This window comes from Bactrocera dorsalis, chromosome 3 (genome assembly GCF_023373825.1).
Source record: "Bactrocera dorsalis isolate Fly_Bdor chromosome 3, ASM2337382v1, whole genome shotgun sequence".
In the NCBI taxonomy this organism is placed as follows: domain Eukaryota; kingdom Metazoa; phylum Arthropoda; class Insecta; order Diptera; family Tephritidae; genus Bactrocera; species Bactrocera dorsalis.
Genome location: NC_064305.1, coordinates 52,267,731 through 52,287,413, shown reverse-complemented (window position 1 = coordinate 52,287,413; position 19,683 = coordinate 52,267,731). Strand labels below are relative to the sequence as shown.

The 19,683-nt window shown below is 33.5% G+C and overlaps 1 protein-coding gene across 9 annotated transcripts in view; it reads left to right on the top strand.

The window, feature by feature from the left end:
* Window positions 1–8,711: 8,711 nt before the first annotated feature.
* LOC105225365 (uncharacterized) overlaps window positions 8,712–19,683 on the top strand; it is an 86,951-nt gene continuing 75,979 nt past the window's right edge. For 2 of the 9 annotated variants that reach the window (XM_019989918.3, XM_029549824.2), the window contains exon 1: window positions 10,769–11,250. The gene's annotated coding sequence lies outside the window, so the exon portion shown is untranslated. The other 7 variants (XM_049453112.1, XM_049453111.1, XM_029549830.2 and 4 more) reach the window with 6 other exon arrangements.

Sequence of the window (19,683 nt, the reverse complement as noted above, 5' to 3'; positions counted from 1 at the left end):
TACATATATTTTCTTATTTTACGAACATAAATATGAAATTTAGTTCGCATTTGTATCTTTCTGATAACGAAATCTTATCTTTGTGTATACAGTCCAATAAGTGTGAGTTCATTGTACAAAGGTTTCCCAGTGAAACCGCACACTTTGTATCCCTGAATATTCCTCCATGCGACTGACTTCAAGCGACATCTCTCAATATTAAAATATACACGTTCTTCAGGACACAGTTATGTAGTTGGGCAGCTGTATCAATAACTGTGTCCTTAAATTAAATTGGGGGAAATTTAAAAAAAAGTTACAGCTGTTCAATTATGAGTGAAAATAATGAAGAAATTCGCTATATTCTGAAATTTTTGTATAAAAAAGAGAAGAATGACACGCAAGCCACCACTGGAATTTGTGAAGACTACGGAGACGTTCGTGTAGCACAACAATGGTTTGCTCGCTTCCGTGCTAGAAATTTCGAAATTTCGATTAACACTGATGAAAGTTTTACACTGATGGAATAATGTCTCTAGTGGAAAAAATGGCTAAAAGTGTTCGGCCAAATGGTATATATTTGTTTACTTATTTATTAGTATAAATAAAAAAAAAAAAATTAAGTTGAAGTTTGATTAGAAATAGGAAAAGACTTTTTGACTACCAATATTTTGTGTATGTTATTAATTTATATTAGCTGTCTTCGAGCCAAGTGTTACTCTTAGTAAATCAAATAAACTTAATTATTTATATTGAAGATTATGTACTCACAAACTTGTATTGATACATTTTAATCGCGTCAACGAAAATTATATTAAGATCATCTTTAAATGAGAAATAACAAAAATTGTCGACAGCATAACCAAGAAACGAAATGATGATGAATTAATGTAAATAGTGAAATGAAAAGCAAATTTAGACTACTTGTAAAATCAACACCTTATTTTTCTATAAACGAATTTGAAGTGCGTGTGGTTTAGTGTGCACTACATACCTACATTCCTATATGAATATACTATGCAGTATGCCATATTCGATTCCGAAGAAGATACCATATTCGGCTACGGGTTAATAGTAAATGGCTCTGTCTATTATGTCTCAATTGATATACTGTTATTTCAGACAATTTAACTCGTTATTTTATTAATCAGCCGTATTGAACTTCTGTTATAAAAAAATCAATCATATCATCCTTTGAAAATTATAATAGAAATAACGAATAAAATCTGCATACATACTATATTTAATTGCTCAAAAGTTTTGTTTGTGATATATTTTAAATTAATGCCTCCTCTATTTCAATTCAATGACTATGAGATCTTTCAGTTCTTTGAACATATGTATACATATGTTTATATGCACGTATTCATACATATGTACGTCTGAGTTTCTTTCGAAAGTTTTTCTCTATTCAGTAATATAGTGGAAAATTAAAATTATGCCTTTAAATTCATTTCATTTAAATTGCTCTCCAATGGCCGAGTTGGATTTTCTTCGCGAATCGTCTGAAAAGGAAAATATTAATTTTTCTTGCGAAACGTGGGAAAATCGCTGCAGTGCTTAAGCGAGTAACTACTTGAATATTAATGATTCGAAGGATACCGCATTCTCGGAGGCTGGGCTGTGTAGGTTGCGAGCACAAAGGGAAAAATTCTAGGGTGTGCACTTTTGCCAGCTATTCAGTTGTGCGTGTGTCAAGGTGGGATAATTTACTCAAGTTTGGTATCGACAAACGCTTCTACTATAAACAAAGCAACAGAGAGATGTTACAAGCAATTTGCTGTAATTCAAGGACGACAGAGTTCAAGCTGAAACTTGTGTGTGATTAGTGTGCGTTTTTGCTCGCTAATTCGAAAGGCATTTCTTTTGCCACTGTCAAATCGACTGCGATTGACTAATGTTTAATGATTTTGTTTAAAATCATGAGTTGTGTTAGAAAACCCTTTATTGGCGAGCTGAACGTATTTTATCGTCCAGCATTACAATAATGCTTAAAACTGAATGAACTTGCAGATAAGATAATAAGTTACTTACATCTATTTGTACAACCATCAAACAGCTCGCGCCAAGGAGTTTTTCAGAAAAATTACAAATCTTCTTCAAAAATTACCATTTCTTCGTTTTTTATAGCCAACTTAACTTCTTAACGCGCTTTCTAATTTTTGCATCGGTCATCGGGAGAAGTCACTGTTTTTTTAGTATTGTTGGCTGCCATTATATTTGCAGCAGATCTACTGTTCCAGAGCATAACCTACATACATATATTAGAGAAGTGATTAAAACGGTCTTACTAGACTTACTACTTAGTCACTGTCCGTGTTCATTGGCATCGAGTTACTTCATGATCAGACTACTATTTTTGTCTTGTAAAGCTGGTAAGCTTACAAGAAAAGGCATCATTCAGTACTATGGAAATATGTGAAGCTTTCTTCAGTGTTTGGATTCATAAAGGTATGTCTTCAGACAACTGTGAGGAATCAGCCAAGCTAAGATAACTCACATTTTACATCTACCTTTTTTTCCAAATTTTTATATTTCTCACAAAAATTGGTATCTTCTAGAACACCAAATTGGAAGAAATATCAGTTTCTTTTATGAAAAAAGGAAAAAAGGGTGGATCTTTTTATATTAATTATAAGTTATATAATACATAGTTGATTTCATTCTGGGGTTGTATGTATGCCCACATAAGTACCCTGCCAGCCAAAAGTGGTTAAAAACTAGTAAAACAGTAGGTTTAAAAGTAGTAAAAAGTGGTTATATTGAAAGAGGCGCGAAGATTCTAACCACTTTTCCCTTCACACGTACGTTTACATGTGATCATACATCTCTGTTGCGCTCATTCAGCGGTGTCATATAAAAAGTATATCTGTCCTGCTCTAATATCCCCAATCGACAGCTGATGTAGGGTTGAATTTTTTCTTTTTAAACAGCTGATGCAGCGTTGCATTTTTTCTTTCCTAATTTAAAATATTTTTAAAATTCTAAACATTTCAAATTTAATTTTTTTTATTTTTCTTTATTATTAAAAATTTTTTACAGAATTACAAATATGTGCATATGTTCAATAAAAAATTATTAATATCTGAAAATAAAGATTAATTATATAAAATGATAATAATGCCTGAAAGAAAATAGTAATATTATTTGATTATTTAAAATATAAAACAACATTTGTTTTCACATATTATATTGGATTGTGCAGGCCGCCTCAAACGCATAAAATACATACTTATGCACATATGTAATTATTTTTGCGTATTATATTGGACTGCGTAATCCAATTTCAAACAAAACACACTTATTTTCACATACTTACTTAACAATTTATATTTGCTGCTTCTGATGATATTGCTGCTGCTGCTATTTACAATTCAGTTCTGATTTCCAATGCTTTAAAAACAAATGAAGTAACTATTTGCAAATTATTTAAAAAAAATCACATAACAATCATTCACTTACTTTCTTGTTGTACGAGCCTCCTTTACGATGGTACGGTCACGAATAACATGCGTCGTTCAATCGGTTTTTTATTACCCTTTTTGGGATTTTCTTTTGGCACTATTGACAATTATGTTTTCTTCGCATTCATTCAAATAAATCAAGAAATGAAAGGAACTTTTTTTCATCGCATTTAGGTAAACAAAAAATAACCCGAAAATGTGCGTTGGTGATAGTGCATAGAGAAAAAATGTGTAGTTGCATTGAAATATTTGAGAAAAATGGTTAGCCGTGTTTGGCAGAGCATACATACATACATACATATATCTGAGAACTTAGGTGTGTGAATTTATAGATGCATTTGCACAGACCATTTTATTGCCACCGTTATTATTCGAGGTTATATTTATTTTATTTGTTTTTTAGTAAATGTACCGCAATTGAAGATGGAATTAGGATTGTGTGTGTGTCTTCATCGCTCGCGATTTGCGTTTCTCCTTCAAATTAGATGCTTTAGGTTAAACTGAGTTCACGCTTGTGGAGTGAAGTGACTAAGCTCATGGGTTTGACAGGCGACACAAGATTAGTTGATGTTTTTTTTTTTGTGGACAATGAAATTGTAATTAAGCAGATTAATTGAGATTCTAATAAGAGCGCATGAAAAAGTCTCTGTTCAATCCGAGATGATGTCATTGTCTGTATTGTCATTAATGTAATGGCGAAGTTAATTTAAGACATAAACTTTAATGAGTATTATGTACGTAAGTGGCTATTGCCGAAAGTTTTGTTGCATTCGGCTTCATCAAACATTAAAGTGCAGTATATACTTATGATGGTTTCCTTTCCTAGTGAATTTGATTTTGGACATTAATCGTATTTGTAGACACTACCAAAGTACATACTTATGTACATATATAAACTTCCATCCCTATTATAACATCCCTTCTGGTAGCACTCATTTTCAGTTATTTATCATTCGAAAGTCATGAAGCTCAGTTATTCAATTCTCATCGAAGTAGGAACTCAAAGGAAAATCTAAATACAAATGCTTTAATTTATTATTTAAAATTTTAATATACGAGTATTGTCACAATATCAGAAAATGGGGGAAAATTACTCTTGCGTATATCGAATAACTTGGTAACACTATCTGAGCAAGTAGGTTGCATTAAAAAGTTTCGTTGCAACATCTCTTTTTAATGAATAAAGGGTATTCTTGACTTTATTAATTCGAAACATTTGCATGGTTCACACACCAAGTTACAGCACAATTTTCATACTCTTACAACCAGTTGTAGTTTTTTTCACCGTTAGGTTATACGTATAATCTAAAACTAATCGAGATAGATATAGGGTTATATATGTATATATAAATGATTAGTATGACGAGAAAAATTGAAATCCGGTTGACTGTCTGTCTGTCTGTCCGTCCGTGCAAACTATAACTTGAGTAAAAATTGAGATATCTCAATGAAACTTGGTATGCTGGTTCTTTAGTACAAAAGAAATTCGAGCTCGTAGATGGCCGTAATCGGACCACTGCCACGCTCACAAATCGACATTAACCGAAAACCTATGAAGTGCCATAACTAAGCACTAAATTTAGATAAAAAACTCATTTTTGGCACAGGGGATCGCAGTAGAAAGGGACACCTGTGGACAGAAATTTTTGAAAAAGTGGGTGTGGCTTCCGTTCTCTCATTAGTTTAATACATATATCTCATAAGCCACTAAAGATACAGCAATGAAATTCACCCAGCACGGATACTAAAAGAATTCCTATCGATAGTGTGAAAATAAAAGAAATCGGATGAAAACCCCGTTCTCTCATCATTTAATTATAACGGTACTGTTCAAAACTACTAAAAGCACGATAAATCAATATCTAAGTGCACTAGAGACGTAAAATTTGCCGCTGGAATTGTGCTTGTGCTTTATGGGGACCGGGATAAAAATAGCCAAAGGGCGAGGCACAGCCCACTTTTTGGTGAAATTCCATATCTCGCGACTCGACCAAATCGATTTCGACAAAATTTGGTAAGTGGCATTCTTTTCATATTCCTATATTACGTTGGGAAAATGAGCGAATTCGGATAATACGTATAAACACGCCTACCTCCCATATAGTACGATTTTAAATTCCAATTGATTCGTTCAGTTTCCAGTACACAAATCAAGAAGCAATTAATATAACGGGATAAAACTTTGCACGAATTGTGCCACCGTATGACCAAAAATCGGTTAAATCCAACAAAAACTGCTCCAGCCCGGTACTTACAGTTGACTCTTGATCGAAAATGTAGGTCAATGTGTGAGATATATAATTGAAAATCAGGGACAATCCTTCTCTGACAATGATATGTCTGTATGTCAAATATAGGTTGAATTAGACCAACACTTCCCTTAACCCCCATGTACCTAATATAAATATTATGCGAGTTATCTAAACAAAAATTTACTCATAAGAGTGTATATTTGCGCCTAAAATAAATAAAATTTGGTAAAAATTTGGCATAGCTCCTATATAACTAATATCAGGCTTTTAGAACAACCGGCTGACTTTACTCTATATGATTGGTTTTTTAGTAACATGTTAATAGTATGTGGTTTTGGGAATAATAAATAAAATCTGGTCTATACAACCCCAACTGTCTGTCAGTATAGGAGTTATATTTAGTATATGTATATATAATATTGCTTGGATTTCGATACTCAGGTTGACGTTTTACACCATAAGGAATTTCCTTGGCTTTGATTCTTGTAAGTTGCAAGAGTATAAATTGTTCGGTTGCACCCGAACTTAACCCTTCCTTACTTGTTTTAAGTTAATTTGTTGAAATATTGATGATTCCAACAAATAAAATATAGTCATCAGAAAGAAGAGACAAGGGCGCCCAAAAATTACGACGGAGAGAGTTGATAAAAGAGTTTTGGATATTTCTAATTCTCATCCGATCAAACCTGTTCCAAAAATTCGCGCACAGCTTAATATTCGAGCAAGAGTGCACACCGTCCGTAACAGATTGCGCAACGCCAATATCCACGATATAGGAAATGATACAAGCATTTTATGAAGAGTGCTTATTAAAATCTCCAAATGTTTGGCCTAGAGTGCTCTGAACTGATGAGTCGATAATTAGACTTCGTTATTAATATGCCATGGTTTTCGCTTGGAACCAAATAAAAACTGCGATAAAGTGCACCATACTCATAGTTAAGTCGGTGGAAAATAGCGGAATGGTTTGGGAACGCTTATCGTCGAATGGGTCTGGCAATATGGTACCGGAAGGTAAAGTTACTGTAGCAGTGTATTTAAATACATACTTTAAAATTGCACGCCATCCTCGAGAGTCAACGATTGACTTTCTTCTTCAACAGGGACACCGAATACGCTAAAAATTAATACACATATGTGTACATACATACTTGTACAATATTTATGCATATCTACATATGTATTTTATATTTTTAATTTATTTATTTAAGAAGTCGAAAATGTATAATGTGTATATTATAACATTATATGTAGATCTGAATATGAAACATTGTACCTGCGTGTGTGCGCATGTGTGACTCGAGTGTAGGCTTCTCACTACTTTGTGTGTTGCTTTAGTTCAGGTGGTGGCCTTTGGTGTGCAAGCATTCAAACATTTGACAAAAGCAAAACAGATAGAGTCAAGCATCAACATTACAGACAAATTTATCTCTTAATATATATATATAAATGTATATATATACATATGTATATGTATATACGGATATGTTTGTGGCAACTATGACGGGTGTTACAGTTTTGTGGCGCCACTTTTGTGCACGCCCCACAAAGGTCCTTCTTGTCCAAATGATGTTATTGGCTCTCTTCTCCGAATTTGTTGATATGACTGTGAGTAAGCTGATGACGGAGATAGAAGGATAAAGAGAAAATATTTTATTTATAGGGTAATGCACTTAAACATGTCGCTTCTTCTATAGCGTAGTAAAATCTTGAATTTTACGTTTGTTAAAGGAATTATTAGTCCGATAGAAGAGTATGTATTTTTTGGTGGAAAATTACCTTGTGTTGAGAGAATTCCATGAGGTAAAGACGTGATTTGGTCATAATTCGTTAAAAGGGAAAGTTATTAAGTCATGGAATTCTGGTTGAGGAACTTTCTTAGACAGGGTCAAATCTAAAAAAATATGATAGATGGACAATAGCCCGCTAGATTGACCATGGTAACACCCGTATGACCCGGTGAGCTATCTTTGGGAAATAGCGCTTGGAGCATTTTGTTTTTAAGTGTATGTATGTAGATCACACCTTGGGAATCCCAAACGGCTGATTGAATATACGTTGCCTTCTTCGGAACAGGTTCGCCAAGCACAATTCCCAAAGGGCCAATGTACAAATGTACCAAGTACAGACGGACGGACGTCACTCTGTCAACTCTTGTCGTCATTCTATATACTATATATACATATGTATGTATGCATTACTGACTTGAAAATATATAAGACCGGGAAATTCCTATATATGCTGGGGAAGCTTTGTATTGAAAATATATATATAGTATATATATATATATATATACATATGTATATAGTATTTTCTTGACTTATAGTGGATGTGTAATTCATATGCCATGGACTAATAAAATGCTCCCAGGGTATCATCAAGGTACCTCACATACAATTATTATTTACCAATCATATAGACTAAAGTCAGCCGGATGTTCGAAAATATTTATATTAGGTATGTGGGGGCTCAGGAAAGTATTGATCATCTACAAACTCGATCTATCTTTCGTTGTTCTTTCGTAGTTCCGTTACGATATCTCAATTTTTACTCAAGTTATCAATTGCACAGACAGACATACGAGCCGAATTTCAACTCAACAAAAATAATCGAATCAAAACTTATGAAACATTTTATTTACCTTTTTTTCAAATGATTATGACATGCTAATTGACAGAAAATTGCTAAATACTGCAAAAGCTATTATACTATAAATTATAAAAGATTGCACAGTTACTCTTTCTGACAAGTGATTAATTCAAGTTTAGATAAAAATCAAGATTTTATTATTCAAAAAACACCAGCATCTGATAGAGAGGCAAATCAGACACCATTAAAAACAAAATTTTTATATAAGAAAAAAAAAATTTAAATGATTTGGAATTGTTTCGATTAGATCATATGTATCAAAAGGAAAGATCAAAATTGAAATTAAATTAAATAATTTAAAAAATTTTCGAAACCAATGAAATCAGTTAACATTTACAGACAAAACATTTAAATTTATTACAACGCATTTTAATAAAATTGTCTGAAGCTCTTACATTTAGACAAATGCGAATTCCCGAAAAAGAAAGCCAATTATCTTGGCATTGTAGCTCCCGATGAAATCAAACCAAATTCCTCAAAGTCAAAGGCCTAGTTTTATACCCAATTTAAACAAAAGTAAAGGAGTTCAGAGGATTCCTTAGATTAACGGTTGATTACCGTAAATATATTCCAAATTACGCTGACCTAGCAAAACCCATGACCAATTAAACAAAAATAGAGGTTAAGAACTCTATTTTGTATAGGCAAAACTATTATGCCATGTAGCAACATGTTGTTACAAGGGTATACAAATTTTAATTTGTTCGGCTTGTACTAAGTACTCGTATTTACATATCTTTGGATTGTTCGTTTAAATAATGTCTTCAAATATAAAATATCATGTTACTTGAATTAGGCTAAATCAAAGGAATCATATGTGTTGTTCTAACTACGCTTAACTTATTATATTGGGACAATAAAGTGGTTATCGCATTTTTTATTTGGTTTAAGGGGCTATACCAGTGTAACCCATTTTCGTGAATTTTTTTTAAAGAAAGTCCTCTATCGAATATTTCGAAGTTCTTTGGATATAATCAGGTTTATTTTCAGTTATATTTTTAGATTTTTTATATCATAAAAATGTTGAAAAATAACGGAGTCATGGCTATCTTCCGAGGTGCCAAAAAAAGTGCCCCACTGCTGACATGATTCCGGCCGAACGAGCAGCTTAAACAAAAATATTCAAAAAGATTAAGTAAAAAATTTTCGCTTTTTAATGCCAAATTGACAATTTGCAATCAGTCAAGAAGATGGTAGATTTGAGTAGTAAATTTATTCAACAATACTCTGTTTTAATTTGAAGCTGATCGATCAATTTTTCGTTGAGTTATGATGTCAGCAATTTTGAAAAATATCGTTTCGAGAAAAACATATAAGCCGGCGGTCGTTCTTTAGATCGCTGCCATTTAAAAACAATTCAAGATACGACTTTGCCGATTTCACACGATATAAAATAAACTATCGAAAAAACAAAAAAAAAAAAATTATTTGCAAGTGCCCTTAAGGCAGTTATGCAAACCATTTATGTTAGTATTAGTAATTAAGTTTAGAGTATCTAAAGTAGGTTATTTATGATCCCACAAAGTACTCATAATAGTTTTGTTCTCTTAACGGATTATTGTTGTAGCAAATAAGCACACCTGTCCGAATTGGATTTAATTTGATGAGTCATATAACAATATTTAATAAATAACATTTGACTTCGAATGCTACTTAATTTAAACCAAAAATGTAAATATCTTAATGAACTTGTGCTATAACTCTTGCCTTTCATTACATATCAAAGTATTGTGCATACTATAAGTTATTAAATTGGTGCTTCAATACTTGAAATTTACCCAAGTACATAAAGGGGAAAAAAATCTTCCCCATGTATTTTCCCTGCAGTAATTGATTTGAATTGAACCGTTGCAAATGTAAAATTTACAAGTAATTTGCATTAAATTACTCACATGCCAATTTAGCATATTAATTCTTGAGTATTTATTACGGTTATAATATCATCAGCCGGATACCTAGAATATTATTACAACAAACGAATGAGCAGAGGCGAGAGAGAAGAGAGCGCGCAAGCGTAGCAACAAAACGCTCAGCTGGCAGCTGCTGAAAGGAAAGAAAATCGCAGTCGAATTTTAACAACATCAGAAGTCGATTTGGGGTGAGATGTGGGTGAAAATTCTAGCCATGTGGCGGTTGTTTTTGTGTGCCAGTGCCCTAGTGCCATTTGTAGATTTGGCGGTCGGTTCAGCCAGTACAGCTCTCCGATTCCGAAGCTTGTACGTGACTTAGCACTCCGAATTCTGGCCTCAGTTACTCTGGTCGTGGGTGCAAATGTGTATGAGAAACAGCATTCACTTCATATCTGTGCTGGTTATCACTGCGGCATCTCAGTCATCTTTTAGCGACGAAGGAGTGCGGTTTGTTTTAACGGAAACGTGAATTCGAGTTAGTGGCTCTGGTGTGAGCTGTGAGTAAAAAAATGAAAAAGGCCTCGCCTTGATTCAGTGGATATACAACCCTAAATCAATGAATTGCTGTTAATGGCTTTTAAGTGACAAATAAAACTGTGCTAACAAAAACAACCGAAACTTGGCAAATACAGCTGAGGTACAGCAAATAAAATTAATACTCTTACCGTTGTTAGTTATTTGGTAACGCGTCTAGAATGCAAAGGTGGCAGTGACAGCCCAAAATTGCCATAAATCAGCACATAATTAATATTAAAAGTCAAGTGAAAGGTGTATCACAGCTCTTTCCATTCTTAAAAAGGTTCACTGTAGTATTTGGATGCCTCGCGTGACCCATGAACACCTGTACATGAGGAGAAAAAAAAACACGGATTACATACATACATATTTACATTGCTATGTAATTGAAAAAACTTTCTTCCATATGGCAAATATTAAAGCGTTAGGCGTTCCACCAGCTGAGAATTGATACACAGCACATTTATTCATATCGTTAATGTATGTATGTATGTAAGTTAGTTGATTTATATGAAATATTTCATTGCACAATTATTCAAATTTACGTTATTTTTGAACAGTTACAAAAATGAATGGATTAAACTCAAATTTGTATTTTATTAATTTATATTATAGCTCATAGACTAAATTAGTTTTATAACTAGATTTTACTGGTCGTCGGCGAAAATAATATTAAAATCATATCGGCCATAAATCCAATTGAAGAGGCTAAATTTAAAATGTTAAGGTGATGTACGTCGCCCAAAGATTGGAGTTTATTAAATTAGGAATCCGAGGTTTGGACCAAGGTCTAAACCGAATCCAGTCATTAAGGTATTTTACTTACCATTTCCAATATATGTACATATATACATATTCTCAGTAATGTCAACTATGTAGATGTTTGAAAATCGTGTTATATGGGGTCTAAGGCATGTTCTCACCGGACTTTATCTATTTTTGGCATTGCTACATAATATTCACAGAAAAACGTGCTATCTGATTTTCATTGAGGTCATACTCTGACTAATATAGGCGGAGTAAAGTCAACTATATGTTGAAAATCCTGCCAAAATATTAGTTAAATGGGGTCTAGACCAAGTTTTCACCCGATTTTATCCATTTAGACATACATAAGCAAATGGAGCTAAAGATATGCACGTATGTACATACTGTTATTAGGAAACGGATTCTAACCGAATTTCTATAATATACTTCACATATATATTTTCGATAAAAGGTTCACTGTAGGAACTGGGGTCCATATATCCAGTACATAAAGGGCTGAAAGGTTTTGGCCCGATTTGGATCATTTTTAAGTTGGCACACTTCAAGGAAAATAAAACTTTACAAGCAAAATATCACAACTCATATAATATAAGCTGTTGGACAGCAAATATTTGTAAATAATATATGTGTAAATAAAATATACGCTTAATGTTTACATATTTAATTTAATTTACATAAGAGTTTTGAAAATAGCTAAAATTAATTTATAGTATATGGGAAATATTTAAAAATAAAGTTTGCGGCTTCCGTAGTTATTGACTTACCAACAAGTGCGAAACGAATAATATTTTCGACTTAAAATTGGGTGCGATGAGGCTTCTATTACAAAATTTAACTAAAAAGAAAATTATTACTCTTACGAACAAATTGGTGTTGTTGTTGTCACAGCAGGAATATTCTCTTACACTTTTTAATTTAGCAAATGAAATCTGTCCCCCATCTATCCTCTGTCAAGTTTAATCATTCCTTTAATTCATTTAAAATCATATAAAAATCCCTGTGACGGTATTTCCAAACTGCACCTGTCAATTCTTAAAATACTAATAATTAAAATCCACCACTTATGTAGTTATATAATTGAAAGAATTTGTTATGCCAGACCCATTTTCGTTTGCCACTCTTTAAAACCCCTACTTCCTCATTTATAAATTTTAACTTTTTGTTTGATGATGAAAATATTTTTTTTGTTGGCAAAACAGCTTCAAAATTAGTACTATTGAAATTATGAAATATTTCATTAAACAAGAAAAATATAAACTTCGGTTTCACCGAGGCTATATGTCTTCTGGGTTTTACAATCTTCTTTGCCACTTAATATACCCTATTCAGGACATTAAAAAAATAATTTTACCTTTTTCTTAATAAAGTAATCTGACAGCATTAAATTAAGATACAACAAATGCTTTTAATGTCAACCGCTAAACAATAAAAAACTGATAAGGCAATAGAGAAGAAACAATTTAAAAACGACCATGATGCAAAAAAGGTGCCATTGAGTAGATAAGTAAAGACCCTATGGTGAAATTTCAAATTTTTATGGAAAAATACCAGAATATAGTTACTACAATTGATCTAACCAGAACAGCATCAGATTGAAAGTTGGTTTAGAAAGCTTAATAATTCTCTTTTGAGCTGATATGATATCGAGCCATTTGCGCCCCAAATCTCGTATTAGTTATTTCCAAGAGCACTAAAGTGGAAAAATACTTTGCCACGTTGCCTTGCTTAATCTTTTCAAGGATATCTGGCTCTATAACTTTCCTCTACCTTGGCAAAAGTTTGCATTGGGTGTCCCCTTTCCATCCGACGCAAAGATATTTGCGCCATTTCTCACGGGAACCCCTGTTAATCTTATGTTAGTAATCTGCAAAATGCCTGATTGCTGTCTTCAGGTTTTATCCTTTTCGCCATTTGGCAGGAAGTTAACTTGCGGGTCATTCAAGGACCACAACTGCTACTTTGGCCACTTTCGAAATTTATGTCAGCTGTATGTGTGTATGCGTGCAATTCCACGCTTTTTATGTTTAAATAAAAATGAATGTAGAAAATAATACAGCCAACTTTTTTGTAAGCAAAAGACCGAAATACAAATGTGTATTGTAAACAGCTGATGCGGAAAGTTTAAACCAAGCGACGGCAGCGAGCATACCGAACATCAGGAACGGTTCAGTGAACATTGAAACGTTGAAACTTCTTTCTCGATTTGCTGTTGGTTCTGCTATGCATTTCATGTTGAGTAGGTGTGGATGTCAGCTTTTTGGTTGTTGATTATCGTCACCTGAAGGACTGTGGTCTGTAAGTTTTGCATGTATAACAACCATAAGAGTCTTCACATTATTAACAAAAAAGAGAAATTCACCCTCTCGGCCTTTCTCAGTCAGTCAACAGCATTGCCATTGACGTTTTATCGCTGATCCATCAACCGAAAGTGGCACATACAAAGATGCCATAAAGAACCTGGCAGTAATATGGTAGAGCAAAATGCAAAATGTTGACGATGACTACAGACGTGCACATTCATTCAAACCAAACTAGTCGTCCTTATACTTTGGCGCAAAATGTGGTCTCGACTTGTGGCAGACGCAATTAGAAATTCGTAATAAGTATTTTTATGATCTCACTGATGTTAGCAGTCGAGCGCAGGGCAGGCAGCTAAGCAGATGAGTGTGTCTCTCGACTGCAGGCAGCCAACAGCCGACAGTTAGTTCGTTGTATTCCTAATTAAATTTGACGACTTAAATGTTGCAATGAGCGGACACTTCGCAGTCACCATCGGAAGCTCGAAGGAAGAACGCACGTCCACTGTTTAAGCTAAAATATATGGGTTTACATTAATCAGCGTGGCGGGCTGAGTAGATTTATCCATGTCCGTCTATTTGTCTGTATATACGTGACTAGTCCTGCAGCTTTTGAGGTATCGCACTGAAAATTTGCACATGTTTTTATTTCACCAAGAAGCTGTTGATTTTTGAGGAATTGCAAGCCAGCAATCCACTATAGGACTGATATCAATTGAACAATTTATCGTTCAAAACCAAGTTCTTGTGCGGAAATCTATTTTACTAGATACTTATCTTCACGAAATTTGGTGCGGATTATTTTCTAACAAAACTTTTCAATCTCTGAATGTATTGTTTACATCAGAATGCTATAGCATATACTCCTCAAAATTAAGAGTGGAATACGTTCTCAAGCTCGCTTTAGTCTAATAGCAATCCCTTGGCCACAATGTATGCAATATACTGATTTTTGGCTAACTGCTTGACACTACTATATTTATAATGGTCAATATGTTTCTTATTTAAGTTTACCAAATTGATATACTTTTTTAACCACAAAGTGGTTTAGCGCTGAATATAAATGAATGACAAGTATTCATTTACTATTTAGCCACATATGGTAATTGCTAAATCTTTACTTTATTCTCAGGGCTTTGACATTGCTTTGACCCCATAACTATACCATTCGATTCCGGCAAGTTTTGTAGGTAGCAGTGGTTACAATTTATGTAAGCTTAACCGAACTGCTCGATTAAACTAATTTTTTAAAAGCATTACAATCAATAAAATATTTGTATTAATTCAGTTTTCCGAAAAAAATGCATTCAAGTATCTTTTTCGGGCAAAACATATCTTATGTTGTTTGAGGTAAAATATTGGACACATACTTTTTTATTTCGATTGAAAATCAAAAATTTTTTGCGTAAACTAAGAAAAGTATCTCATTATACTAATAACTCGTCGGCCTAATGTTTACCATTTTTTTCCCAACTTTCCACTGAGATGATTCAACGCATATATTTATTCCACATTTTTATAAAAATAATTTGCTTAAGTATCTTAAACAAAGAATAGCGGAGGAGAACCCCTATATTTCGGTTTCTTGTACCAAATTACAGCCTTTTTTACCTTATTTCGTGGCTTATGCTTCAGTTAGTGACCGACGCAAAACAGTAGACCTAATCAGCTGATACGACCTATCTTATGAGAGCGCAATGTGATTTCACACTCACCAATGCTTCTAACATCTACTGTATGTGGATTTCCACGAAAATTGGAGTTTTCTCATAAAAATGCGTCAGCTCATTACTGAATGCAAACCTGTGTAAGGTTTGCCAACCTCGATATTTTGTGGTAGTTAAAAATTAAACTAGAATATATTTGAAATATTTTTAAATTAACTAAAAGTCACAGCCGAATACAATTATTTATAAATCGGTGGACTATTTTTAATAGGTGTATTTTAGTTTTGATCTTTTACATTATGAAAATTGTCAACTAAAAATCTAGATGTGTATCAAACCTTGTAAACAAATTGTGCAATTGAACACATGAGAATAACAGACTTTTATAGTTCGTTGTCACTACGGGCACAACTTTTGACAATTTCTTTTGTTACGAGCGGTAAGTACAGAAGGGGGACGTTGGTCACTAACTGAAGCATTAGTTTTAACCCAATGATATTTCTGCTGAAATGCAGTTTACAAGCAAACACCAATGTATATTTCATAGTGCTTGAAATTCATTTATGTGGTATGCTCTCGAAACCTTTCCAACAGGTTAGATACAAAATAAACTTGTAGTAGCAACATAAAACAATTCTTTTTGAATTTCAATATTATGTCTCACATATTAACCGAAATTTACTGTAAAGAATCAGCCGTGGGGGGGAAGAGAACGTTATAATTTCATGTTGCGAGAGTACAAATATTGCAGATCATCAGTTTGTGCCTATTTTATTGGTTTCTTTAAACCTCTAGTGTTATAACTTCGCACTTCACCTTAAAAAGTAAAATTAGATAGGTAGATGGTTAGTGTAGTACAGATACGTTTCATAGCTCGTGATGTCCATTTTTTGTCCGCTCATTTTAAACTTATATTTAATGGTTTCAATAGCATTAATCTATCCACTCAATAATAATAATGCTCGAAATACTTGCTCGGCATATGATTGAGGTGCATCATTTATATATATAAAAAACTGTACTTTAAATGGAACGTTGACGAAGCAGCCTTTCAGAACAGCGGAAACCCTTTGCACAAGAAACGCTTTAAATATGAACGCTGCTGTTATTTTCAACGGAAGGCTTAATGCAAAATGCGTAAAGCCTTAGTTGCACGGATATTTATGTCCTTAAGTATGCGTGTATGCAAAATAATTTGCATTTATGTACATGTAGATATCTCGTCCTTATTATTGCGCATTCAATCATCAGATTGGCGAATGACTGAGTTGTCATCAGCATGCATTGTTGGATTTATGAATATGTACACTGAAAATTTGATTGCACCACATCTACAATATTTTCAATGATATCTCAAAAACTGAAAGACTAGTTAGCGTATATACAATGGGACATGGCGTCACGCTTATCATTTATATACAATACATACATACTTTATATATAAGTACATAGGTCTCCTTTTCTTCGGCAAGGTGGCAAACTGTACAGGATATAATTACTAGTTTAAGATGCTAGCGGATTATACTCTTAATTGCCGTTATGCTTGCGTTGTATACCGAAAAAAAAAGTTTTTTGCGGAAGGCTGCAAAAAGTCAGTCCATTTTATGTTTTTGAAAAGCACCGTTCAAATTATTTGGCAGTATTTCTTAAAATTTTGTCAGAAATCGGAAAGTTGACAAAAGCAATGGCATTCGTTACCATTTAAAATACTTTTAGTTATGTTTAGTATTATTGAATTAGTTTGTACGTTCGCCGTGATTTTGCCAAAAATTACAGACTGTTTTAGTATTTTTGAAGAATCCGAAATGATTATAACGGAGATATTGAATTGAGTGTCTCGCATATACTAAAATATGAAACTATAACGGAATTATTTGAGAAGTATATTTTAATAAATGTAAAAGAACAAATGTGTGGAACGCGAATGAGTGGCCGTCGCCCCGGGCGCAACGTCTTGGGGGCGGCAAAACGATCTTCGCTGTTTTTTAATATTCAAAGAAATACTTCAACAATTTTTTTTTACAAAATTAACAAATGTTTGAATCAGTAACGACTTTCGTGCTTAAGGTATGTAGTATGAGCGTGGATTCGTTTATTGAATGATTTTTTCCATTTTCAAGAAACATTTGTAACAAGCCTCGTATACAGACAAAAAATTCCGTAGTTTCTTTAACCCAGGGATGGGCACATTTTTAGCCCGCAAAGTTAGCAAAGTGCGCACGGGGGCTAGATGAGGGGAATATCAGTTTACGGAGAGAAGGGCATAACAAGTTGAGAAAAATTGCGAAAAAAATGAATTACATTCCTCCGTAACTTGATGTTCATCGCAGAGTGGTTGCGGCAATACTGACATTGTACACAAATTTAAGGGTGGAAGTTTACTTCATATCGGAATTGTACAGTTGTGTGAACAAAAAGGCGTAAACATAATTTGCAGTGTTTAGAGTTTCGCATTAAAATTTGTTTTTATTTACCTTTGCATGGTGGGAAATCTTAATCACTGTTAGGAAAAAAAATATATATATGTTATGTTATGTATCTAAAAACAATTTTATTTAATAAGAAAACAGCATATTTTAAAACTTCACAACACCTTATGGTTGTTTCTATTTTGTTCACACCACTGTACATGTGATAGATCAGTCAATGGTGGTGGAAAATACGTTGCTCTCATTTGTAAATATGGAGTGGTAAAACGTTGCTCTCACTTCCCTCTTCATGTTTGCCCGCGATGATCCCCTCACCTAGCCCTCAAAATGTGCACTCGTGCCCGCACGGGCAAAATGCCACTGAGGGCTAATGTGCCCATCCCTGCTCTAACCGAACATATTTTGAGAAACCAACGGATATGTCACAGTTGAAGCATAGGGCAAACTGTGAGAGCGATACATTGCGACGTAAGAGTGACAAAAAAAACAGTATCTTTATTTTTACTCTGTCGTCGCGACGTGCCACTCTCACAGTTACCCTATGTTTTGAATGTAACAAATACTTCTATTTCTCCAAATTTTCAAAAATGATATTTAAAAACTTCAATTCGGGCAAAAATTTCTGAAAATTTTGTCAAAAGTGTACAAGATATAGGGCGAAAATGGATTTTTTCTACGGCTTTTAATAAGATGTCTTGAAAATTTACTATCAATTTCCTCAAAAACCGTATTGTGAGAATTTTGGAACTTCAGAATTTGCGTGGTTTCTAGTTCCTAAAAATTCACTTTTGTTCGAACCACCTCATGAAACTTGTAGGTAGGTAGATAAAAGGTAGTTGTAGTTGTAGCTACGCCACTGGCAGTGTCCTAATTTTGGCACTACCATCTACTATAATATGAGAATACTAGATAATATACGCTATTGCCTGCGGTAGCTGGATGATATTCTCTCGCAAAGTTGAAATTGGTATTCTGTTGTGGAGTGGCAGTTGCTCACGTGCAATTAAAGCTGCGTAGTAGGGAGTAGATTAAACTAGATTATACACCAAGAAATAAATACTTTAAACAATAGAAATGCGTGTATGTAACTAATGCCTATACAATGAAAATTTTTTAAACCAATTTCAGCCAATTATAATCAGCTCTTCTGGATGTATTGCTGTATTATTTTACTATTCTTTATTACTATGTTATATCATAATTATGGGTGAAAGAAGTTTTATAAAACTTTAATCTTAAGGGATCGTCTCAGTGTGAAATTTTCGAGAAATCGATTTTTTTGTTGCATTATCGGATATTATACACTGTAGTAAACATTCTCTCGAATTCATTATCAAAGTTCAAATTATTACAATCGCTACAGCGTTTCTTGCAGACGAAGAATTCTTCGATGCCAAAGTTAACGGAGAATTCTTCTAAGTATTTATGTATAAAAAGGAATGGTTTTCTTTTAATTTTATGGCTGAGTCTCTTTTCCTTTTTTCCTACAAAAAAAAGAAGAAACCGTATATAATTATCAATTTCCATCAATGATAAAAACACGAAAAACTTACCAAACAGTAACGCATTAAAGTGCTTCGCTTTCTTCATTTTTAATTAGTCTTCTCATATGCCTTATCGAGAATATTAATATTATTTCTTTATTCGAAATTTAAACATAAAATTAAATTTTTATTTAAAATAGCAGCTCACCTTAACACAACCAACTTTCTGCAAATTTTCTTCAAAGAAAAATGTAAGCGGGGAACCATT